The following is a 26,188-nucleotide window of genomic DNA, read 5'->3' as shown; positions in this document are numbered from 1 at the left end:
TGAACTTCCTTGCACAGGTGTAGTGGAGCCTTCAGTACTAACAACACCCCCTCTTGATCTACTGCAACGCACATTCATTGCCTCATTCACAGGAACACTTCTACTACTGGCTAGATCCTCACTTTCTGCATGTCCAGCTGCTCAAACTGCTGTTTGAGTGGTCGGTAAGCTCTTTACTGCAGATGCTACTTGCACATGGCCCTGTGCGACATTGCCACTATAGTGGCCCATTTTGACCTGCAGCCCTACAGTATGGCGTGAGAGTGTTGATGTAGCCTGTGCAAGGTGATTCATTGACCGACTCAACATATCTGTACAGGAGAATAAATGATCATGACTACGCCGATGAGTTGCATTGTCTTGTTGCATTTGGTAACAGATATTATTCATAGCCTCTGTCATAGAGTTCAGTTTTGCCTCCATAGGCTTGTGGGAATCGTCAGTGGTTGTTGCTAAATGTTGGAAGCCAGGTGTTGTGGAAATGTGGATTTTCCTGATCAGTTGTGTCCCCTATCTTGGACCCCAACGGTTCTATGTGCATGTCACAAGTACATGTATGTTCCCTCCAGTTCCAGTTTCCAAAACGCAAACATATGTGCGTCCACCGTCAACATGTTCTCTGTCAGATCCGCCATCAATGGGCTGGATATTCGATTCCTAAGTATGAAAGGCCACCGACTTTATATGGCTAAGTTACTCCATTTTTACAGTTCAGGCAAGTAGGCCCGATTCTGTCCTCAAAGCCTTCCCTGCTCTCTGTCTCTGACAGCTTCAGCTTGAGCTCGCATCTGTATCCATGAACTTTGTCCTACTCCCTGTGCAGCTAACGGTGCCTGCCTCGGCCAGTTTTGCCTGCCTGCCAAGAAGCTGTATTTCACCTTCGAATTATCTACTTTGCTCTTCAGCCGATGCATTCCTGTCTAGTGATTTAGGTAAACATTTCCTTTAGCTCACAAGCAAAGGACTCGGCCTTTCCGTCCTCCTGCAAGTAATTCATAGCCCTGTTGCCATGGAAAGTTTTCTGCCCTTCGCATCTCATATAGACACTTAGACGCTTGTACACGCACACACAGTCAGTATAGAATAGATTCTGTCCGAGAGTCTTTTCTTGTGGATAACATAGTTCTCTAAACATAGGATGTTAGATATGATTTGGGATTAGGTTGACTTGACCCCCCAGACTTCTCGTCTCCACATGTAGAGCTAAATGTCAAGTCCCCTTCACCCCCTAGTTGCACGTCAATCACACGTCATGCTGCTGCGCGCGCATCTATGTTAAGTATTATCTTATAGATCCACCTATGCATGATAATCAGAGCCAATCATGTTTCTTTCTGCTCCTTATTACGCCTAGTTTCGATTACGTACCACTATGTCATTTCTCTTATCAATTGTTACGCCTTTTGCATTCGTTTCATTGTAATGTATGACCTATAAAAGTTACTTCTTGTCAATAAAGTATTGTACTTCACTTCCTGAACCCTCGTGGTGACGGAACCTGAAGGCCGCCACTCGAGTCGGCCATTTTGGAATAAAGCCCATTCAGAAAAATCTCTTATACCACGGATTCTGCCTCTTGTTATTCTGAGCTATTCTACTTTATTTTAGATTCCGTATGAAATTCAGTCAAGGTAAAAAGAATATTTACCACATAATGGCGCCCGAACAGGGACACTTTCTCATCTCACGCGCCGGCGGTGCGTTGCAGGCCCGGTCTCCTGCCACAGCTGGACGGACCATAAACGCGTACCAGCAGGATTTCCTGTAAGCTCCCTCCGGTCAAGCGGGGGCGACTGAGGCTGCGATCAACCCAGACGAGGCGGTGAGAAGTGCGAAGTATCCCGACCAGAGCCTAGCTGAGAGAGCAAGATCCGAGGTATACAGAGGCCCACCAGGTTTTCGAAATCCCGATGTCCAGAGGGTCCGCTGTCCGCAGTCATCGAGTCCCGTTCATTCTCTGAGGCCTTCCGTTTCAAGGAGCTACTCGGTGAGTACCATCGCCGGGGAGGCGTGTTGACGCGCACATAGGTTGTGCCGGTCAAGACGGATTTGGGTACACAAATCCGGTCTGCACTGTTTAGCAGTGTATATGTACTGTTTAGCAGTATATCAAGTATTCCGAAGTATTCAGTTATTGTCAAGAATTCAGCTTGGTGATTAGTTATGCAGACTGTCATCATTGTCGGTCATTTTTAAAAAAAAAAAAAATGTTTAATGTTTAATGTTTAAAGTGTTCAAATGTCTTGCATATTGTGGTATGAATGATTGTTCATTGTTCACCGTTCATTATTGTGTTTTTCGTATTAAGTAAATTCAAGAGTAAGTATCAGATCAGTTGTCAATATGCCGCTCTTCTCGAAGTTAAGACAGATTACTACCAGAAAAGGGGTGCTTGAAGAAGCAGTTCCTATTCCTCCTAGGGACACTCCAGGGCATTTTATGTATCACAAGCATGGCTTAGATGCCATATTGTTTCTTGATCTATGGGTAGATTATACCAAGGGATTGCCGGAAAGTCAAAGGTGGCCCGCAGCGGGAACCTGGGATGCAGAGTGCATCATGAAAGTGGAGGAAGAGTTATGGAAAAGAAAAGTCAGACAGTCACAGAAAGACGCTGTTGAGTTATGGCGTAAAGAATCTCATAGACGTACAGAAAAAGCACGTAGACAAGAAGAGAGGAGTAAAGAGAGTTCAAAGGAAGTTCAAGAAAATATATTAATTGAGGAAGGTATCCGAGTGAAATCAGAACAAGTAGATAGACAAAGAAACGCTCTTATGAGTGGTATGTATCCCCTCCTAGCCGAAGGACTACCTAAGGCTGTTCCAGAGATGCCAAAAGACTTGCCACCCCCATTATTTCCAATTAAGGTACATCCAAAAGGGCATCCCAGAACCGCAGAAGATGTTTTTCTTTCCTCATATCTAGATGACGCAGCTCCCGAGTATGCTAACCCCACACCACATAGACCGTCTGGCGGAGGGGTTCAACGTCAGGATCAGGTATCTGTCCCCGTGCAACAGCAAGTCCCGACACGAGCTCCGGCAAGCACATCCGTTTCCGCATCTGTCCCCGCAATCGATTCTACAGTGGTATCGACACCTATAGTTGCTGTATCACGTTCGACGAATCCATTCACACCCGACGCCCCTGAAGGGGCCACGGGAGGTGCAAGCAATACTTTTACGCCACCTAGAATAAATAAACTTGTTTTTCAAGAATCAGCGCATTCACGTACACCCAAATTCGTAAGTGAACGTACGCTTAAGGAACTCCTTATAGATTGTAGATATGACCCGGTGGTCGGTAAAGAGGACGAAATGGTCCTGGCATCATTACGTATCAGACGAGCCGCAGAGTATTTAGCGAGGTTACCAGGAATGACTACGCATCTAGATAACATATATCATTTTGTCCAAACAGGGCGAGACCCAGAATGTATTAACAGAGCTATGGAATTCCAGAAAGTAGAGATACAGGGGGAACTGTTACGTTTCCTCATAAACTGCGTGATCAGAAATCAAGACCGTCCGGGGGTAGACCCGAATACAATGCTTATTCTTGCAAGATGGAGCCAGAATATATCAGAAGGGAGACACGATAAGAAAAACTGTATAATAGCCATGTGCCGAAAAATCCGTAGAGAAATAGAACGTATTCACGAAGAAAGATTGGAAACAGACGAGTTCGAGCAAGATGAAGTATCCGAATCAGGGAATTCCGCAAGACAGTCAGAAACCATAGCATACGTAGGCAGAGGAAGATCCTGTGATAATACTAGATGCTTTTCTGATCCCATACACTCAGAATGTCCAAATAATAGCAGAACGTATCCGACGCCTGTAATAAATTTAAAGTCTCCTGAACATTTGTTCCAAGCCGCAGATAAACTACTACGAGAACGAAGGGGTTACCACCTCCTCGATTCCATGGATGAGCAAGAATTGGCCAGATCAGCCGTTCACTGGATTGACAGTCCTGAAAAATACGGTGATGAGACCGTAGCACACACGTTTTTTAACCTTGTGCAGATGAACAACGTTTAGCTGGAATCTATATGATTCAGCAACTCCTTATACTATATAAGAGCCAACATGCTGACCCTGGTCCTTTACCTGATATATTAACGGAACTACTCACGAACAGATGGAGAGGTTCTAGTAACAAGTTAATTAAAGAAATATTAGTGTCACGTAAACAGTATGTCCTTTTTGTAAGTCCGGATTCTTTCTCGCTGCCCCGCAGAGAAAGAACGCCGTATTATATGGATAGACAAAATCCCTTACGAGAAGTGCACCCAATAAAAGGCGAAGACAATGAGTTTCACCGTGTATTTGTATACACACCCATATCAAAAATTGAATTGTTAGAAATGAAGAAAGTAGTACCAAGTCATGACAAAGACCCAGCGGGTTTCCACCGAGAAATTAAGGACATGTTGCTGATGGGAGAGTATACCTATCCTGATATTATGACGATATTAAAGGTGCTCTTACCTGCTGGCATTTATGAAAAACTGAAAGAAAAAGAGTGGGAAGTGGGAGACCAAAAGATAGATTGGACAGCATTAGAAACGGAAGAAAAGGCCCGAGCTGCAGGTTCAGGGCTCGGGGATAAAGTCAAAGCATTACCAGGTTTACTAGTACAAGTACTGCCACGTTTATTAACTACGAAAAAGGAAGATTGGGGTGCAATCACGGCCTGTAAACAAAAGCATGATGAAGACACAAGTGACTATTATGCCCGATTTGAAAAATGTTTTGGAATAAATAGTGGTATAAAAACAAGTAGTGAGTCGTATCCACATTTATTTGTGACAAAATTAGTAGAAAATGCTTTACCTCCAGTAAAGAATAGAATATTGAAATTCGAGAGTACCTGGCAAAGTAACACTCCGTCACAAATGCTACAAATGTTACAGTATCATCACAATAGAATTAGAGATGAACAAGAACACGAACAAAGACGTATGAAAGATACAAAAATGAAAATGCTAGTGTCTCAGACAGTACCGGCTGAAGGACATAAAAAGGGTATGACACAGTCCGATTCAGCAGGACCGGTAAAAGGGACATGCAATTATTGCAAAAAGCCAGGTCATTACGTACACGATTGTCCAGTTTTAAAACATAATATCGCCATAGGTAAAACACAAGAAAGATCACGGCCACTCAGACAAGATCAGAATGAACAAGGAGCTATGCCGCATTCCCAGGCCATGCCAGCCGCACAACAGCCAATACAGTTTGTGCCAGCTGCACCACCGTTGCCTGTTACTGCCACACAAACCACAACACGACAAATGTATCAGACTGCACAGTATGAATATCCTGAGTATCAGCGTTACGCATGAACCAGCCTAGAGAGGGAAGTTGACTTACCGCTTATCGAGATTCCTGTAGATCAAGAAGGACCTTATGTACATAGTGAATTATTAGGTCAAGATAGAAAATTCTTACTCGATACAGGGGCAAGTCGAACAACTATAAAACGTAGTGAAGTTCCAGGGGCACCCCTCTCAGGCTCTCAAAATGTTTCCCTTGGTTTTTCAGGAAAACCTATTGTTAATGAAGTATCACAGCCTCTTCCACTTACGATAGGACCTTTGACACGAACTACAGATTTATTGCTTACTAAATCATGCCCAGAAAATCTGTTAGGAATTAAAACTCTGAAAGCCCTAGGAGCCATAATATGTTGTTCTCCGGAAGGAGTAAGGTTGTTTTTACGTGATTTTAAAGGTCACTATGTGTCTAGAGACATGGATCCCCGACTACAGACTTTACCAGCACATCTATGGGCACAAGGCCCTACTGATGTTGGTTGCATGAACATTACACCATACCGAGTTACACTCAAGGCAGGAGTGGTATTACCACGATTGCGACAATACAAGTTACCGCAAGATGCTGTAGTGGCTTTGCTGAAAATCATTGATGAGTTAATTGCCCAAGGAGTAGTTGTAGAAACAGACTCCAATGTATGTAATTCGCCGATAATTCCGATTCTTAAACGAACTGACCCTACTGCTCCGCCAGTATACCGATTGGTTATTGATTTGCGTGAACTAAACAAGTGCATTGTGCCACAATTTCCTGTGGTCCCCGATATATCATCATTATTGACAGCAATTGATTCCGAAGCAACATTCTTTACTGTAATTGATCTCAAGAATGCCTTTTTCAGCGTCCCAATAGATCCGGAAAGCCAATATTTGTTCGGATTCAGTTTAAATGGGCGCAGCTTTAAATTCTCACGCGCTCCCCAAGGATTCACAGAAAGCCCCAGCATCTACAGCCAAGCACTGAAACGAGAACTTGACAGTATCCACATGCCAGTCAACACTGCACTGCTTCAATATGTCGATGATCTGCTGATCACCGCGAGAAGCGAACCTGAATGTGAAAAGGCTTCTCTGACAGTTTTACATTTTCTAGCCGACAAGGGGCACAAGGTGTCTCCTTCTAAGCTGCAATTCTGTGTCCAGCGAGTTATTTATCTTGGTCACTCGCTGTCCAAGGAGGGAAGGCAGCTTACACCAGATCGCATCCAGTTAATTGCTAACATGTCAATACCCCAGACACAAAAGGAGGTGCGGGCTTTCATAGGCCTCACTTCATATTGTAGGCAGTGGATCCCTCAGTACGCATTTCTAGCAAAACCACTCATTCAGTTAACCACACAGGAGGCAGCCACATCGACTGTTCTCCCTTGGACTCAGGAACATACACAAGCTTTTGAAAGCCTAAAGGAAGCTTTATGCCAAGCACCTGTTTTAGCAACACCATGTTATAGCAAACATTTTACACTCTTTGTTACAGAACGCGAAGGTACTGCTTTGTCAGTACTCACTCAGGATCAAGCAGGATCACGCAAGCCATGTGCTTATTTTTCCAGTACATTAGATCCCGTAGCTCAGGCTTTGCCCGCGTGCCTGAAATCAGTGGCAGCAACAGCTTTAGCAATCAGACAAAGCGATGCCATAGTGTTAGGACATCCATTGACAGTACAAGTACCACATGCAGTAGAAGTTCTTGTGAACCGAACACAAACACAACACTTGACCATAGCAAGACTTACCGGTTATGAACTGACATTGTTTCAGCCACACATAGAGATCCGACGGTGTAATACATTGAATCCTGCTACACTATTACCTGTAATTGGAACAGACCCACTAGCTCATGATTGTGTTGAAATTATTGAAATAAAGACGAAACCTAGACAAGACTTGACAGACGTTCCATTGTTAGATCCAGACCTGACATTGTATGTAGACGGATCGTGCATGAGAGCAAGTACAGGAGACTTAGTGGCTGCGTATGCAGTCACAACAGACACTGAAGTTATTGAGACAAATTGTATAGATACTTTGTCAGCCCAAGCAGCAGAACTTATTGCTCTAACACAAGCCTGTATTCAAGCCACAAATAAGAAAGTTAATGTATACACTGACTCACGTTATGCATTCGGAGTTGTACACGACTTCGGCGTGCTGTGGCGAGAGAGAGGTTATTTAACCTCCCATGGTGCCCACATTCAGCACGGAACCCTCATTCATGCCTTGTTAGACGCAATACATCTACCAACTGCCATATCGATTATGAAATGTAAAGCACACACGAAGGTTACTGATATCATTTCTCAAGGCAATGATTTAGCTGACAGAACAGCTAAACAGACTGCTCAGAATCGCACATTAGACATGACAAAGCCAATAGTTCAGACACCAACACAGTGTATGACAATTAAGGATCCCGCACTTGACGTAATTGACATACAGACACATGCTACTGCAGAAGAATTAAAGAAATGGACTGAAATAGGAGGGATCCAGACAGATCAGGGATGGATGACGAAGGAGAAATCTGTATGGTTTCTTCCTGACTCTATGGTCCAAGCCATTATAGCTACAATTCACAGCCCAGCGCATTTAGGAGAGAAAGCTATGCTAGATAGCATTCAACACATTTGGTTCAACAAACATTTACGAGCAGCAGCTAAACAAAAAGTCCGTACCTGTATGATATGTTGTCAGTTCAACCCAGGAAAAAGTGTTCCCGTAGAACAGGGTGGATTCCAGACTCCTGATCATCCTTTTGAAGTGCTCCAAATGGATTATATCCAGATGGAACGATGTCGAGGATTCAAATATGTTCTGGTAGTTGTCTGCGCTCTCTCCCGATGGACTGAGGCGTACCCAGTATCAGATTACACGGCCCCGACTACTGCCAAACAGTTAGTTCGAGAATTCTTCCCGCGGTACGGTTTACCACGTGTTGTATATTCAGATAACGGCCAGCCTTTCTCATCCGAATTAATGAAACATGTCTCACTTTTGTTGGGATATCAGTGGAAATTCCACTGTGTCCGACACCCCGAGGCAGCAGGTCTCGTGGAACGACATAATCAAATTTTGAAAATCAGATTGTCTAAAATATGTAAGGAGAAAGGTGTTGACTGGATAGTAGCATTACCAGTTGCACTATTTTACATAAGAATGGTAGCACACTCTCGAACAGGGCTATCCCCGTATGAGGTGATCTTCGGAAGGCCACCAAATATGTGGGGGACGCCTATACCACGTAAAATAACTGATGTTAATTGTAATATGCTGACAGATTACTTGGCTTCCTTGATGTCTGCACTACAATCTTGTCGTTCACAGGTAGCTGCAGCTTTTCCTGACAACACTGAGGTGAAACCCCATGACGTTGCTCCGGGGGATCTGGTGTTTGTAAGAAATTTTGATCGGAAGACCCAGTTGGAGCCCAGGTGGAAAGCACCGAAGCTAGTCCTGCTGACCACAAGAACAGCCGTGAAAGTTGAGGGCCGCAAGGGCTGGATACATTCCAGCCACATTAAGAAATTTCATGGACTATCCTCGGATATAGACACTGTGCCCTGCACTACCTCACAGACTGATTCAAAACTTCCTTTTGTTGAACAGAATGACTCTCAGTGCTATAAATTAAAGCTTAGGCCCAAACAGTCGAGCAATTTGATTGTTTAAGTCCTCTCCAAGGTGAAGCGGTTGAATTGTCTCCGACATGTATCCCTTGGACCTGAGTAGAGAAAATACCCGAGAAATGTTGAAACGACAGGCGTATTGTAAATCACTGCGTAGCTACTGTATGAGGACATTATTAATTTTGTTTTTATTGAGTGTTTTAATAATTATTACGAGTGTGATTTTGCACATATATCATCCTATTTCTAGACATGTTTATAATGTTGCTGCTGAACATTCTTTTAGTGACCTACCGCCACATGAATTATCTTATAGACTTGCGCTGCGCAATAACACCTTCATTAGTATGTTACATCATTCCCATCAGACTAGTAATGCCACCAATTGTTGGGTGTGTGGCCGACTCCCTCCCTATCAGAATAACAAAGGAGTTCTGCCTTTCTTTCCACATCCGTTCACACACAATGGCTCCTGTGGAGCATGGTTTAGTTTACTAAATTCCATAGACCCAGACACAGCAGTTTATCAACAACATTGGATATGGGGAAATCTGAATCTAGTTTTATTCAAAGTCTGTCATCCTAATAAGGAGGGTCGCCCCAGTAGAACAGGAACTGATCTAGAAAATGAAGTGTATAAATTAGGTAATTTTACACCTAATCTTATGATTCTGAATGTCAAATCCGAAGTTGAACTAATTCTGCCCACTATGTCAGTATTTCCAGTTAAGGGTGAATTATGTGTAAGAAAAGTTGGTTCCATACATATGGGCCATAGCCAATGCGTTACTACAGTAGAATATAGTGATCAAGGTAAATCTTCATTTAGAGCTTCTCGCCATTCTTACTTTATATGTGGTCAGACGGCATATATGCGTCTGCCTCTAGATTGGGATGGTACCTGTTACATAGCATTCCTTCTGCCACCTGTTTTCCTAGCTCCCCCTGATTATTATCGGAATGTTCATTTAGTACACAATAGAGAGCGAAGAGATCTCCCAGTTGTCGATTATACTGAGACGGCATGGGACAAGTATGTAGATTTCAATAAAGGCATCTTTCCCTATATAGGTACAATATCAAATAGTAAGCTGATACGCAGACTAACCAAGACTCTTGAAGCTGTAGTAAACGAGACTATAGCCGCCCTAGGCAATCTGACAGAGGAACAATCAGTGATGAGAATTGTTGTTCTCCAGAATCGTCTTGTCCTTGACGTCATCCTGGCCGATAGGGGCGGAGCTTGCAGGGTCATCGGATCCAGCTGCTGCATATTCATACCAGAAAATTCGCCATCTGTATATAAAGCTATAACACGCCTTCATAAGATTGTGAGCCAGATACACGAGAATCCAGGCACTTGGACGTGGTCCGGGTGGTTTTGGAGTGTAATATCAGCCTGGGGATGGAGAGTTCTATCGTTCCTAGGTATTGGCCTTCTTATGCTCTTCAGTTGTTGTTTATGCCTGCAATGTGGACCAGCGATTTGTGGTCTGTGTGCCACATCATGCATTCCATATCAAAGTTCTCGTTCAGAATGCCGGAAGAAGAAGGAAGAAGAAATGATGCTCCATGAGCAAATCGATGGAATGATGAAGATTGATATCTCTTGAAGGGCAAGTAGGGGACAAGGAGGGAATGTGGAAATGTGGATTTTCCTGATCAGTTATGTCCCCTATCTTGGACCCCAACGGTTCTATGTGCATGTCACAAGTACATGTATGTTCCCTCCAGTTCCAGTTTCCAAAACGCAAACATATGTGCGTCCACCGTCAACATGTTCTCTGTCAGATCCGCCATCAATGGGCTGGATATTCGATTCCTAAGTATGAAAGGCCACCGACTTTATATGGCTAAGTTACTCCATTTTTACAGTTCAGGCAAGTAGGCCCGATTCTGTCCTCAAAGCCTTCCCTGCTCTCTGTCTCTGACAGCTTCAGCTTGAGCTCGCATCTGTATCCATGAACTTTGTCCTACTCCCTGTGCAGCTAACGGTGCCTGCCTCGGCCAGTTTTGCCTGCCTGCCAAGAAGCTGTATTTCACCTTCGAATTATCTACTTTGCTCTTCAGCCGATGCATTCCTGTCTAGTGATTTAGGTAAACATTTCCTTTAGCTCACAAGCAAAGGACTCGGCCTTTCCGTCCTCCTGCAAGTAATTCATAGCCCTGTTGCCATGGAAAGTTTTCTGCCCTTCGCATCTCATATAGACACTTAGACGCTTGTACACGCACACACAGTCAGTATAGAATAGATTCTGTCCGAGAGTCTTTTCTTGTGGATAACATAGTTCTCTAAACATAGGATGTTAGATATGATTTGGGATTAGGTTGACTTGACCCCCCAGACTTCTCGTCTCCACATGTAGAGCTAAATGTCAAGTCCCCTTCACCCCCTAGTTGCACGTCAATCACACGTCATGCTGCTGCGCGCGCATCTATGTTAAGTATTATCTTATAGATCCACCTATGCATGATAATCAGAGCCAATCATGTTTCTTTCTGCTCCTTATTACGCCTAGTTTCGATTACGTACCACTATGTCATTTCTCTTATCAATTGTTACGCCTTTTGCATTCGTTTCATTGTAATGTATGACCTATAAAAGTTACTTCTTGTCAATAAAGTATTGTACTTCACTTCCTGAACCCTCGTGGTGACGGAACCTGAAGGCCGCCACTCGAGTCGGCCATTTTGGAATAAAGCCCATTCAGAAAAATCTCTTATACCACGGATTCTGCCTCTTGTTATTCTGAGCTATTCTACTTTATTTTAGATTCCGTATGAAATTCAGTCAAGGTAAAAAGAATATTTACCACAGTGTGATGATTCTTTCTATTCCAGATAATGTTTTGATTATTACGCACATTTGCTTGTGTTGTAGGTGGTTTCCCTTCAACATAGAGGCTTCAAGACCACCTAACACCTATATCTTGTGTGGACCCTGATCTAGTGTTAGGCTGCCTGTCAGACACGGGTACCACTCTGCAGTTATCTGTGCCTCACTGCAGGTTCCTCCACAACATATGGACTCCCTGTATCATCCACTTCTTCAGTGGGCAGTGTGGGACTGTAATGTCCATGTTCAGGGCTGCTATTTTGCCTCTATGATGATGTTTGTGGCTTAATGAACTCATTGCCTTCTTCACTGCACATATGTGTATCTTCCTGACCCTCTTCTTAATATTCATGCTCTGTTGGTGCTGGATCATCTCTATAGAGATGCAATGTCTAAATATTTGTAAATAAATGTTATGTACACTTCTGTTTGTATCATTTAAGATATGATAGATTTGGTTTGTGCTGTAGGTGTTCATAATGGTGTACTACATATCCCACAATGCACTACTAGGGTAGGCATAACCCTTCTAATGGTGTTTTATTTCCTCATATTCTATCGTAGCTAAACATTTCCCAGTCTAACATGGTTACAACGTTGCCTCACACATTGCTGTAAGTGTATCACTATTACCTTTTGGGGTAGCAGGAGTGTCTGAAGTGTCAGTGTCGCTGAGTCCGAGCCCGGTTTCTGGCCCCAGGGTGGACTTGATCATTTCCTCAAGAGGAGTAGGAGATGGCTGAGTTGCAGGTCCTCCTCCTGTTGCACGGGCCTCAGTTCCTCTGGTTGCCAACTTTTCTTTCGTCCAGGCTCGGAGGCCCTACCACCTTTTGAGAACCTCTTCTATGGATCTCTGTGTGACCCACACAGAGTTGATGCGCTCCCAGATTTTTAGACAATTTTTTTCCTTCTGTGCCTCTGGCACAGTGAGGGATGTTTTCCCAAACAAGGCATTATTATTTATAACACACTCTTCTGTGAGTATTTTCCGCGTTTTTTCTGAAAATTTGAGTTTCCTCTTCCTCCCTTCAAGGTCCTTCTCCTTCATAGGATTATGCCAGGACATTTTCCTGCTTTTCAGGTGTGGATGGCTGTGACTGCTGCTGATCTCGATTGTATGGTATTGGTCATCACCTGAATCAAGGCTCTCCAGTGTTCTTATAGGCCTGCTGCTACTCTACTTCCTGTTTGTGATGACATCACTCACTGCCAGGTAAAAATTCAGTATTTGCGTCTCGATTCGCTATTTATCAAGTCGCTATTCGCGATTCGTTAAATAGCAAATGCAACTTGTACCGAATCGGTAATGGTCAGTCAGTCACATTCGTACATACCGAATACCAGTTCGTAAATTGCGATTTGGTAAAGATTTTAATTTACAAATCGGTATTCGTTTCCTTCGTACATCTAGCCTTATATTCCTCAGTGTACCTCAGCTCGTTAGTATTTTTCCAGCTTCTGGATGTCCCATACTGGGTCTTTTGACAGCAGAATATCAGATGTACTTTGCCCATCAGGAATCAGAAAGCCCACAGCAGGCAGGCAGCATAGTCACAGCCCTGAGCAGGAACATTCTTGATGTCTCTGTCTTTTGCTGTCTTTTTAAAAAAACAAAAATACAGCAGTTTTACACTTTGTGCTGCTGGAGAAGTAAAAAAAAATGTTCATTACAAGGCGTAAGCTTTCCTACTATGCATATCCCGAACACGGGTCTATCTTATCCCACTGTGAATTACTCCTGTTGATAAAACATGCCTGAGACATATTTCATAGACCTGGGTCCATATCACCATAAGGGCGCACTTTCCCTGATTGCACCACAGCGCAAGTTAAAACAGGTGAGCCAGGAGCAAACAGGGAAAGTGCATCCTATTAAGGTGAATGTGCTGCACCCAGGGAAGCAGAAAACTCACACTGCTCCTTAGGCAGCTCCTTCAAGTGAAATTCAAAGCAGTTGCTTTAAAGTCGCTCCTTGTTTTAGTGCATGAGCAATCGGTTTGCACTTTCGAGAAGGATGAAACATCCCCATGCAGGCGGGTGCAGTGAGTGACTGCACCTGCCTGCAGGGGGATGTCTGGAGGGTTCATAGGACCCTCTTTATCCCTTCCACAGGGCTGCCTTTAGGAGACACACTGAAAGTGTGCCATCTTTTTGTGACGCACTTTCAGTGCACCTCGTAAGGACACGTTTGCCTTTGAGCCCATGTCAATAATACTGTAAAACAATCAGGGTTTGGGCTCTCAATCAGCACGGCAGAGCCCCATTAAACAATAAACAACAAAATGCCAATACCAATCGCTTTTTTGACCATATTTTTTAATTCATCACATTGAACTAAACAAAATGACCACTAAACCTTTTAGTTTTTGAGTCTATCAAAATGTATTAATCCACCAAATCGTTTAAACGGATTATTCAAAATCATTACAATAGTTCTACATACCAAATAAATCCCAAACTACACGATTTAACACCTCTCTCATACTCACAGTCATATCTTCAACACACTTTCTATTCTGATTTATACAGAGTATACCAACCTTATCTCATTCACTCCAGCAGCCAGACATCCATTCTTCCTTTCATACCCCCATACTATACAAAAACAACATTTGATTATACATAAAAATGTTTTTTAAAGAGACAAAAAGACCTAAGGTGCATGAATTTCACAATAACTACAAGAATCAAGAATAATTCCAATTATAAACACTCAATAGGTCACAAAAAAAAGGTCGACGCATTTCGAACAACCAGAATTCAATTAATGGTGTTCTCCTCTGGACCAACAAGCTTAATTTCCTTGAATAGATCAGCCGATCTATTCATCTGCTGAGAGTCTGATTCATTATTCGTAAACGCACGATGCACAATTTAACTCAAGCTGGAAAAGCTGTACCGGAATGACTTGCTCATAGTGCAATAACCCATTTTATATTCTTGCCAAATTCTTCGGGGAAACTATTCAAAGAAAACGCTCCCCTTCCGGATGAATGACCCTTTTGCTTTAGGTCTATGTTAGTTCACTCGGGGAGGTGAGCTCTTCATAGTCCGTATGCTGAAAACCGCCAAGGCACCGCGGACGGCTGCTTCCATGTGAATAATACAGTGAGTGCACAGTCACAAAGATATTCCCTCATTTGCATGGGGCCACGCTCCCATGCAATTGAGGAAACACCCTCTCATGAGACTGCTGGTTCTACATGTGCATCAACACTATCAGTATTACAGAAAAAGACGCACAAGCATCTATGGCTGCTTCTGTAATACCAAAGTGCCCAGGGGGCACACAAAGTGGGTGCATATGCCTGTTGCACCTCTGGGGCTCTTTCTGTAGTATGGCCCCATGTCTCCCAAGGAACGAAGAATGTCAGAAACCTAGCAAACAGGAGAGAAGAACTTCCATACATCAGTTATTCTTCTGGCTGTGAAACTCTCAGTGCCCCAGCCCCTTTTAAAGCAGGGCAACAGGTGAATTACTGCTAGCACCCTGAGTGGTCAATCAGAGGGAACAGCCTGTCCATCACAAAGTCAATGCCTTTCATGCATCAGGAAGCCTTTACCGTTTTGGACGAGGAGTGGTGGTATAGAGCGAGGAAAGGAAACAATTGCCCTCCCATGCACAGGGAGAAACCTCCAGGTAGAATGGGTCATTAATTTTTTGTTTTTGTTTTTTTACAAACAAACTCCCTTTATGAGGTTTTGCTTGTGAAAAACAACAAAGAACTCCTAGTGGATGAAAAAATCATGGCACCCAGTTAGCATTCAGCTCTGCTGATAGTGAACCCGCTGGTTTGGCAGATTCACCTTGAGAACTGTGATCCAGCTAGGTAGACGGGTAGCTGTAAATAATGAGGGCAGTCATCTGCCAGAAGAGGAGCCCAGAGCTACTGTTGACCCTGCTAACTCCTGGGGCAATCTACAGTACAAATTAAGATTGGGAAAGTGCTGCCATCTAAATAGTGCTTTGTGTGTTTTTTGGTGGAAATGCTATATAACAAAAATGTTTTGCATTCTGTACTTAAAAGCTACTCAGTAGTAGCAGGTGACCAACTTTGTAAAACTGTTTGTCTTGCATTGTTTTCATGTTGTATGATTACTTACTGTGCTATAGTGGAAGTTGAGACTCTCAAATTGTTCCATGCAAGGCTGGGAAATTAAGCCATCCCTTCTTTTTAATTTTAATTTTATTTGTAATGTAAAAAGTAAAACTGAAATTATCAGAATGCAGAGAGTAAAACAGGGACTGGGAAAGCTGTTTGCCTATTTGTGACATCCACAACTTGTGCTGGCTTTTTAACTAACCCAATCTGAAGCCTGCAGTTTCAAGCTCATACTTTCAATGGAATGAGTAAAACTGCAAGTACTAAAAAGCATATTTTAGTTTCTCAAAAAGTCAGGAGTGGTTAAAGGTGACATATGTGACATGAGTGTAGCCTAATGCAGACATTATTTGCTTTTAAATTAGGCCTGGGCATACATTTCTGCTCCGGTTGCAGAGTTTGTGGAATTCGGGAACTCCGCATTCTCCAAAAACTCTGCTTGCTTTGTGGCAGAATTTATTTACGGTTGGTGCACTTGAGCGTGACGAGTATGGCTAAGCGCGCATGTGCCACACCAAGATTTGCTGGCCGCCCACAAGTGCCAGCGAGACTTGCCACCACCCGCAATTAATCATGAGATTTGCCACCCGCTAGCGCAGCTTTTGGCCATGCCGGGACATCTGGTGTCTTCTTTCTGATGACAGCGAGAGAGAGAGAGCGACTGCTGCTGCATCCTCAAGCAGATTTTCTCCTTGAGAAGCCACTAAATCTACTCAAAAAGACGTTGTCAAGTTAATATTCTTCTCCAACGGACCATTCATGTTGTTTTTTAGTCTGAGAAGACGTTATTTATTTTTTTTCAACATGGAGGAAGGGCCCCAGAGACTCCAATGTCCTGTTCCTGGCCAGCAGGCTCCTTCCAGTGATTTGTCCATCTCCAGGTCACTTTTCCTTTGGATTTGGAGCTGGGAGGATCACTCTCTTTCTCTGCTGCATATATACCATTGGATTTTAAGACTTTTTTTTGTGACATCGCAAGTAAGTTCAAAAACTGTTGTCTAAGGGAGTTGTTTGTTTTATAGAGGGTATGCACCAGGATTTATTTGTACTTTTATTCGATTTTTAAAATGTATTGTAGTGGGTGGCTTGCAGTTTTAGTAGGGGCCTAGTTATTGTTTGGATTTGATTTTTCTTCTTTTATAAAGAAAAACATGTTGCCCAGTTCAGTACATTTTCTCCATGCTCTTTAATACATTTGCAATATTCATGCACTTTACTATGCGGCCTAGTCTGCCAATTTGCCACCCAGCCAGTAGACCAAGAACTAGTTATCGGTCCATGAAACAACTGTTTCTTTGGTGTCTGTTGAATTGAAACATCATTTAGGCCAGGGATGGCATTGGATTAAAGTTTTCTTACTGCAAAACGGTAATATATATTTGATGCCTTTGGAGGATGTCTGTTGTAAAATTTTACAGCTCAGTTCATTTTTTTGCTTTTGGCATTGCTGAATTAATGCCTTTTTTCCTGTGTTACCATGCCTCCTTTATCCGGCCAGTGTGTGAGTGTGTTTGGCACATGCTACCATTTGTCTTTGTTCCCGATGCCATGTGGCCAGGGGCCATTTTGTATAGTTAGTGTCCATAGGTCTGAGTGTGTTCATTGTTTACCATGCCTCCTTGCTTGTTGTTTGACCATTATGCTGGTGGCCATTTTGTGTAGCCAACCATTGTGCTTTTGCCATAGGTCTGCATTTGTTCTTTATTGTAGCCATGTCTCCTTGCTGGTTATTGTTTGACCTTGTGGTCGGCTGCCATTTTGTGTATCTAGCCAGTGTGCTTTTGCCATGGGCCTGCATGTGTTCTTTGTTGTGGCCATACCTCTTTGCTGTTTGTTGTTGCTGTTTGACCATGTGGTCGGCGGCCATTTTGTGCAGTCATCCTTTTTTCTAGTTTTCAAAGAGAGATTGATAGGAGAGGGCTATGACTTTTTGTATTTGTAAATTCTTTTACTTTTCCCTGATACCAGTTTATTATTTTGCCTGAGGATCACTGTGTAATATTTGTATATTTCTTAACAGTGTTATATTACATGCTTTTTGCACTTTTCACCTGCACCCCTTGCCTCCCGATGGGCTTTCTCATAGTCACCTAGTAAGCAAGCAATCATTTTTGGGATTTTTCAAATTTTATTTTATTTTATGTTTTTATTTTATTTTATTTCTTATCTTATTTAGTTTTATTTATATTTGAAATGTATTTAAAAGTATTTCCACCATTCATCCACCACCTACCTACCATAGACACACAGCATTCATTTTTAAAGGATTATTCAATTTTCCCCAGGACACCCTGACTGACACAGGTTTCTCCCTTATATGCATGCATTGCACACAAAGCAAACAATTACATTGTTATCCTGATTAGAAATGAAATATTATGCTCTGGTGGTGTGGTTTGACTTTGAAATGCACTGTTGTTGTTAATTATTTAGGATAATAATGCTAACTTAAGTAACCACACTAAATATATTCTCTGTACTAACTCAAACTGCAACAATGCCACATTTCAATAAATGATTTTCTTTCTTGTTTGCTTTTAGGTGCACAAGAGATATCACACACAGTACTGTCTGACAGTCACATGAGTCTTTCAGTCTCTTCAGCATGTGCAGCTAAGTGCCACTGCCAACTGACAGCTTCAAGATGGCCCCAAAGAAAGGTGCCACTAAGAAAGAGGCCAGTGGGGAGGAGAAGAAGAAGCAGATTTCCACCCCTGGCAAGTCGGCCCAAACCTTTTTAGGGTATCATGTGACTGCCACACTGGCCTCAGGGGACCAAGCTGGGAGCAGCGCTCCCGCATCATTGATGGCACCACCCCAACCTAAGCCCAAGCCCATGTCTCTCAGTGAGGGAGCCATTACAATCATGTTGACACCAACGAGTAGTGACATTGAATTGGATTTGTCTCTTTCCCAAAGTGGTACACAAAAGTTTCCAGAAAATTGACAATAGCTGCAGCCAGCAATGGATCTTACTGATATAGGAGCAGAACAGGAGGTTGAGCCTCCTGCTGAGCAAGAACCTCCTCTTTCACAACCATTGGCTTCCAGATCTCAAGCAAGAAAAAGGAAGGGTACGCCACCATCTTCTCCAAGCCCCCTTTTGATCTGGACATGGATTGGACCCTGGTCGGAGACACGCCAAGAGAGGCTCAGGAAAAAGAAAATTTCTGAAAACCTTTCAATTATGGAAGGGGGTGAGGATGACGATGAGCCACTCATTATGGAAGCTGGCACAGAGGAGACTGACAGTACCCCTCCTATGCAACCTGCTCCATGGGATGTGGCACCATCAACCCTGCGTGTACCAGCTCCCATATTTGCAATGCCCACGCCGAGACCTGCATCCACCACTAGCTCTGTAGAAGTGCGCACTGCAAACAGCCAATCATCGCCTCACCTGTTGGTTGGAAAAGCTTTTCTGCAGAGTGTTGTTCAGACTATCCACCTGACGACAGACATGTGGACCAGTTTTTAAGCCACTGATTACCTAGGCAACAGCTATCTACAGGTCTCAGGACTGAAGAAACTTTTAAGGGCATTCAGTGGCATGCAACAGTAGCCATGTTTGCCAAGAAGAAATCTCATGCATCTGCAAACATCTTGGAAGACTTTAACGGCAAGGTGTTTGAATGGCTGCAACCCAGAGGTCTCAAAATTGGATTTGTGCCACTGATAATGGCAGTAATATAGTTAAGGTCATGGCAGATGGTAGCTATTTCCAGGTCCTGTGCTTGGCACATTGCATCAATATTTTTGTGCAGGACTTTCTAAAAAACGAAGACCTAGCCATCAACTTACTGACCATCTACAGAAAAATCTGCACTAATTTCAGCCATTCTTTGAAAGCCTGATAGCATTTGAGGATCATTCAGTGTGCTAATAGAGTATAAGTTAAAGCTCTCATAAAGTAGGTGCCAACACGTTGGACCTCTACCTATTACATGTTATAACATCTTTTTGAGCAGTACAAACCAATCAGTGAGTATGTCATGCAAAGAGGAGGGGATGTAACTAAAAGTATGACCTTTGGGATGGACCAATGGAAACTAGTAAAATGTCTGACCGAGATGCTACTTTCTTTTGTGGTTTTCACACAGGAAGTCATCAAGGAGGACAGTGCGATGGGTCAATCTATCGCATGCTGTGGGCGATGAATACGAAGAAGCGCTTACCTTGATTCAGATCTTAATCCTTCACTTGAACATGAAGAAAAGGCTGCAAAGAGACATTGTGTCATCTAAAGAGTACATCTGTGCCACAATACTGGATCCATGTTACAAAAAAATACTGGCGACTTTAATTCCTCTTTCAGAAGGGGATGTTTCAGAATACAAGCAGTGGATAGTTGAAAGAGGCACAGTCCTGGAGGAAGAACGGCTGGACCATAGAGTCCCACTAAGGTGTGGTAAATATTCTTTTTACCTTGACTGAATTTCATACGGAATCTAAAATAAAGTAGAATAGCTCAGAATAACAAGAGGCAGAATCCGTGGTATAAGAGATTTTCTGAATGGGCTTTATTCCAAAATGGCCGACTCGAGTGGCGGCCTTCAGGTTCCGTCACCACGAGGGTTCAGGAAGTGAAGTACAATACTTTATTGACAAGAAGTAACTTTTATAGCTCATACATTACAATGAAATGAATGCAAAAGGCGTAACAATTGATAAGAAAAATGACATAGTGGTACGTAATCGAAACTAGGCGTAATAAGGAGCAGAAAGAAACATGATTGGCTCTGATTATCATGCATAGGTGGATCTATAAGATAATACTTAACATAGATGCGCGCGCAACAGCATGACGTGTGATTGACGTGCAACTAGGGGGTGAAGGGGACTTGACATTTAGCTCTACATGTGGAGACGAGAAGTCTGGGGGGTCAAGTCAACCTAATCCCAAATCATATCTAACATCCTATGTTTAGAGAACTATGTTATCCACAAGAAAAGACTCTCGGACAGAATCTATTCTATACTGACTGTGTGTGCGTGTACAAGCGTCTAAGTGTCTATATGAGATGCGAGGGGCAGAAAACTTTCCATGGCAACAGGGCTATGAATTACTTGCAGGAGGACGGAAAGGCCGAGTCCTTTGCTTGTGAGCTTAGAGGAAATGTTTACCTAAATCACTGGACAGGAATGCATCGGCTGAAGAGCAAAGTAGATAATTCGAAGGTGAAATACAGCTTCTTGGCAGGCAGGCAAAACTGGCCGAGGCAGGCACCGTTAGCTGCACAGGGAGTAGGACAAAGTTCATGGATACAGATGCGAGCTCAAGCTGAAGCTGTCAGAGACAGAGAGCAGGGAAGGCTTTAAGGACAGGATCGGGCCTACTTGCCTGAACTGTAAAAATGGAGTAACTTAGCCATATAAAGTCGGTGGCCTTTCATACTTAGGAATCGAATATCCAGCCCATTGATGGCGGATCTGACAGAGAACATGTTGACGGTGGACGCACATATGTTTGCGTTTTGGAAACTGGAACTGGAGGGAACATACATGTACTTGTGACATGCACATAGAACCGTTGGGGTCCAAGATAGGGGACATAACTGATCAGGAAAATCCACATTTCCACATTCCCTCCTTGTCCCCTACTTGCCCTTCAAGAGATATCAATCTTCATCATTCCATCGATTTGCTCATGGAGCATCATTTCTTCTTCCTTCTTCTTCCGGCATTTTGAACGAGAACCTTGATATGGAATGCATGATGTGGCACACAGACCACAAATCGCTGGTCCACATTGCAGGCATAAACAACAACTGAAGAGCATAAGAAGGCCAATACCTAGGAAGGATAGAACTCTCCATCCCCAGGCTGATATCACACTCCAAAACCACCCGGACCACGTCCAAGTGCCTGGATTTTCGTGTATCTGGCTCACAATCTTATGAAGGCGTGTTATAGCTTTATATACAGATGGCGAATTTTCTGGTATGAATATGCAGCAGCTGGATCCGATGACCCTGCAAGCTCCGCCCCTATCGGCCAGGATGACGTCAAGGACAAGACGATTCTGGAGAACAACAATTCTCATCACTGATTGTTCCTCTGTCAGATTGCCTAGGGCGGCTATAGTCTCGTTTACTACAGCTTCGAGAGTCTTGGTTAGTTTACGTATCAGCTTACTATTTGATATTGTACCTATATAGGGAAAGATACCTTTATTGAAATCTACATACTTGTCCCATGCCGTCTCAGTATAATCGACAACTGGGAGATCTCTTCGCTCTCTATTGTGTACTAAATGAACATTCCGATAATAATCAGGTGGAGCTAGGAAAACAGGTGGCAGAAGGAATGCTATGTAACAGGTACCATCCCAATCTAGAGGCAGACGCATATATGCCGTCTGACCACATATAAAGTAAGAATGGCGAGAAGCTCTAAATGAAGATTTACCTTGATCACTATATTCTACTGTAGTAACGCATTGGCTATGGCCCATATGTATGGAACCAACTTTTCTTACACATAATTCACCCTTAACTGGAAATACTGACATAGTGGGCAGAATTAGTTCAACTTCGGATTTGACATTCAGAATCATAAGATTAGGTGTAAAATTACCTAATTTATACACTTCATTTTCTAGATCAGTTCCTGTTCTACTGGGGCGACCCTCCTTATTAGGATGACAGACTTTGAATAAAACTAGATTCAGATTTCCCCATATCCAATGTTGTTGATAAACTGCTGTGTCTGGGTCTATGGAATTTAGTAAACTAAACCATGCTCCACAGGAGCCATTGTGTGTGAACGGATGTGGAAAGAAAGGCAGAACTCCTTTGTTATTCTGATAGGGAGGGAGTCGGCCACACACCCAACAATTGGTGGCATTACTAGTCTGATGGGAATGATGTAACATACTAATGAAAGTGTTATTGCGCAGCGCAAGTCTATAAGATAATTCATGTGGCGGTAGGTCACTAAAGGAATGTTCAGCAGCAACATTATAAACATGTCTAGAAATAGGATGATATATGTGCAAAATCACACTCGTAATAATTACTAAAACACTCAATAAAAACAAAATTAATAATGTCCTCATACAGTAGCTACGCAGTGATTTACAATACGCCTGTCGTTTCAACATTTCTCGGGTATTTTCTCTACTCAGGTCCAAGGGATACATGTCGGAGACAATTCAACCGCTTCACCTTGGAGAGGACTTAAACAATCAAATTGCTCGACTGTTTGGGCCTAAGCTTTAATTTATAGCACTGAGAGTCATTCTGTTCAACAAAAGGAAGTTTTGAATCAGTCTGTGAGGGAGTGCAGGGCACAGTGTCTATATCCGAGGATAGTCCATGAAATTTCTTAATGTGGCTGGAATGTATCCAGCCCTTGCGGCCCTCAACTTTCACGGCTGTTCTTGTGGTCAGCAGGACTAGCTTCGGTGCTTTCCACCTGGGCTCCAACTGGGTCTTCCGATCAAAATTTCTCACAAACACCAGATCCCCCGGAGCAACGTCATGGGGTTTCACCTCAGTGTTGTCAGGAAAAGCTGCAGTTACCTGTGAACGACAAGATTGTAGTGCAGACATCAAGGAAGCCAAGTAATCTGTCAGCATATTACAATTAACATCAGTTATTTTACGTGGTATAGGCGTCCCCCACATATTTGGTGGTCTTCCGAAGATCACCTCATACGGGGATAGCCCTGTTCGAGAGTGTGCTACCATTCTTATGTAAAATAGTGCAACTGGTAATGCTACTATCCAGTCAACACCTTTCTCCTTACATATTTTAGACAATCTGATTTTCAAAATTTGATTATGTCGTTCCACGAGACCTGCTGCCTCGGGGTGTCGGACACAGTGGAATTTCCACTGATATCCCAACAAAAGTGAGACATGTTTCATTAATTCGGATGAGAAAGGCTGGCCGTTATCTGAATATACAACACGTGGTAAACCGTACCGCGGGAAGAATTCTCGAACTAACTGTTTGGCAGTAGTCGGGGCCGTGTAATCTGATACTGGGTACGCCTCAGTCCATCGGGAGAGAGCGCAGACAACTACCAGAACATATTTGAATCCTCGACATCGTTCCATCTGGATATAATCCATTTGGAGCACTTCAAAAGGATGGTCAGGAGTCTGGAATCCACCCTGTTCTACGGGAACACTTTTTCCTGGGTTGAACTGACAACATATCATACAGGTACGGACTTTTTGTTTAGCTGCTGCTCGTAAATGTTTGTTGAACCAAATGTGTTGAATGCTATCTAGCATAGCTTTCTCTCCTAAATGCGCTGGGCTGTGAATTGTAGCTATAATGGCTTGGACCATAGAGTCAGGAAGAAACCATACAGATTTCTCCTTCGTCATCCATCCCTGATCTGTCTGGATCCCTCCTAGTTCAGTCCATTTCTTTAATTCCTCTGCAGTAGCATGTGTCTGTATGTCAATTACGTCAAGTGCGGGATCCTTAATTGTCATACACTGTGTTGGTGTCTGAACTATTGGCTTTGTCATGTCTAATGTGCGATTCTGAGCAGTCTGTTTAGCTGTTCTGTCAGCTAAATCATTGCCTTGAGAAATGATATCAGTAACCTTCGTGTGTGCTTTACATTTCATAATCGATATGGCAGTTGGTAGATGTATTGCGTCTAACAAGGCATGAATGAGGGTTCCGTGCTGAATGTGGGCACCATGGGAGGTTAAATAACCTCTCTCTCGCCACAGCACGCCGAAGTCGTGTACAACTCCGAATGCATAACGTGAGTCAGTGTATACATTAACTTTCTTATTTGTGGCTTGAATACAGGCTTGTGTTAGAGCAATAAGTTCTGCTGCTTGGGCTGACAAAGTATCTATACAATTTGTCTCAATAACTTCAGTGTCTGTTGTGACTGCATACGCGGCCACTAAGTCTCCTGTACTTGCTCTCATGCACGATCCATCTACATACAACGTCAGGTCTGGATCTAACAATGGAACGTCTGTCAAGTCTTGTCTAGGTTTCGTCTTTATTTCAATAATTTCAACACAATCATGAGCTAGTGGGTCTGTTCCAATTACAGGTAATAGTGTAGCAGGATTCAATGTATTACACCGTCGGATCTCTATGTGTGGCTGAAACAATGTCAGTTCATAACCGGTAAGTCTTGCTATGGTCAAGTGTTGTGTTTGTGTTCGGTTCACAAGAACTTCTACTGCATGTGGTACTTGTACTGTCAATGGATGTCCTAACACTATGGCATCGCTTTGTCTGATTGCTAAAGCTGTTGCTGCCACTGATTTCAGGCATGCGGGCAAAGCCTGAGCTACGGGATCTAATGTACTGGAAAAATAAGCACATGGCTTGCGTGATCCTGCTTGTTCCTGTGTGAGTACTGACAAAGCAGTACCTTCGCGTTCTGTGACAAAGAGTGTAAAATGTTTGCTATAACATGGTGTTGCTAAAACAGGTGCTTGACATAAAGCTTCCTTTAAGCTTTCAAAAGCTTGTGTATGTTCCTGAGTCCAAGGGAGAACAGTCGATGTGGCTGCCTCCTGTGTGGTTAACTGAATGAGTGGTTTTGCTAGAAATGCGTACTGAGGGATCCACTGCCTACAATATGAAGTGAGGCCTATGAAAGCCCGCACCTCCTTTTGTGTCTGGGGTATTGACATGTTAGCAATTAACTGGATGCGATCTGGTGTAAGCTGCCTTCCCTCCTTGGACAGCGAGTGACCAAGATAAATAACTCGCTGGGCACAGAATTGCAGCTTAGAGGGAGACACTTTGTGCCCCTTGTCGGCTAGAAAATGTAAAACTGTCAGAGAAGCCTTTTCACATTCAGGTTCGCTTCTCGCGGTGATCAGCAGATCATCGACATATTGAAGCAGTGCAGTATTGACTGGCATGTGGATACTGTCAAGTTCTCGTTTCAGTGCTTGGCTGTAGATGCTGGGGCTTTCTGTGAATCCTTGGGGAGCGCGTGAGAATTTAAAGCTGCGCCCATTTAAACTGAATCCGAACAAATATTGGCTTTCCGGATCTATTGGGACGCTAAAAAAGGCATTCTTGAGATCAATTACAGTAAAGAATGTTGCTTCGGAATCAATTGCTGTCAATAATGATGATATATCGGGGACCACAGGAAATTGTGGCACAATGCACTTGTTTAGTTCCCGCAAATCAATAACCAATCGGTATACTGGCGGAGCAGTAGGGTCAGTTCGTTTAAGAATCGGAATTATCGGTGAATTACATACATTGGAGTCTGTTTCTACAACTACTCCTTGGGCAATTAACTCATCAATGATTTTCAGCAAAGCCACTACA

Source organism: Triturus cristatus, chromosome 12, assembly GCF_964204655.1.
Source record: "Triturus cristatus chromosome 12, aTriCri1.1, whole genome shotgun sequence".
In the NCBI taxonomy this organism is placed as follows: Eukaryota; Metazoa; Chordata; class Amphibia; order Caudata; family Salamandridae; genus Triturus; species Triturus cristatus.
Note: the sequence above shows the minus strand (reverse complement) of the source record.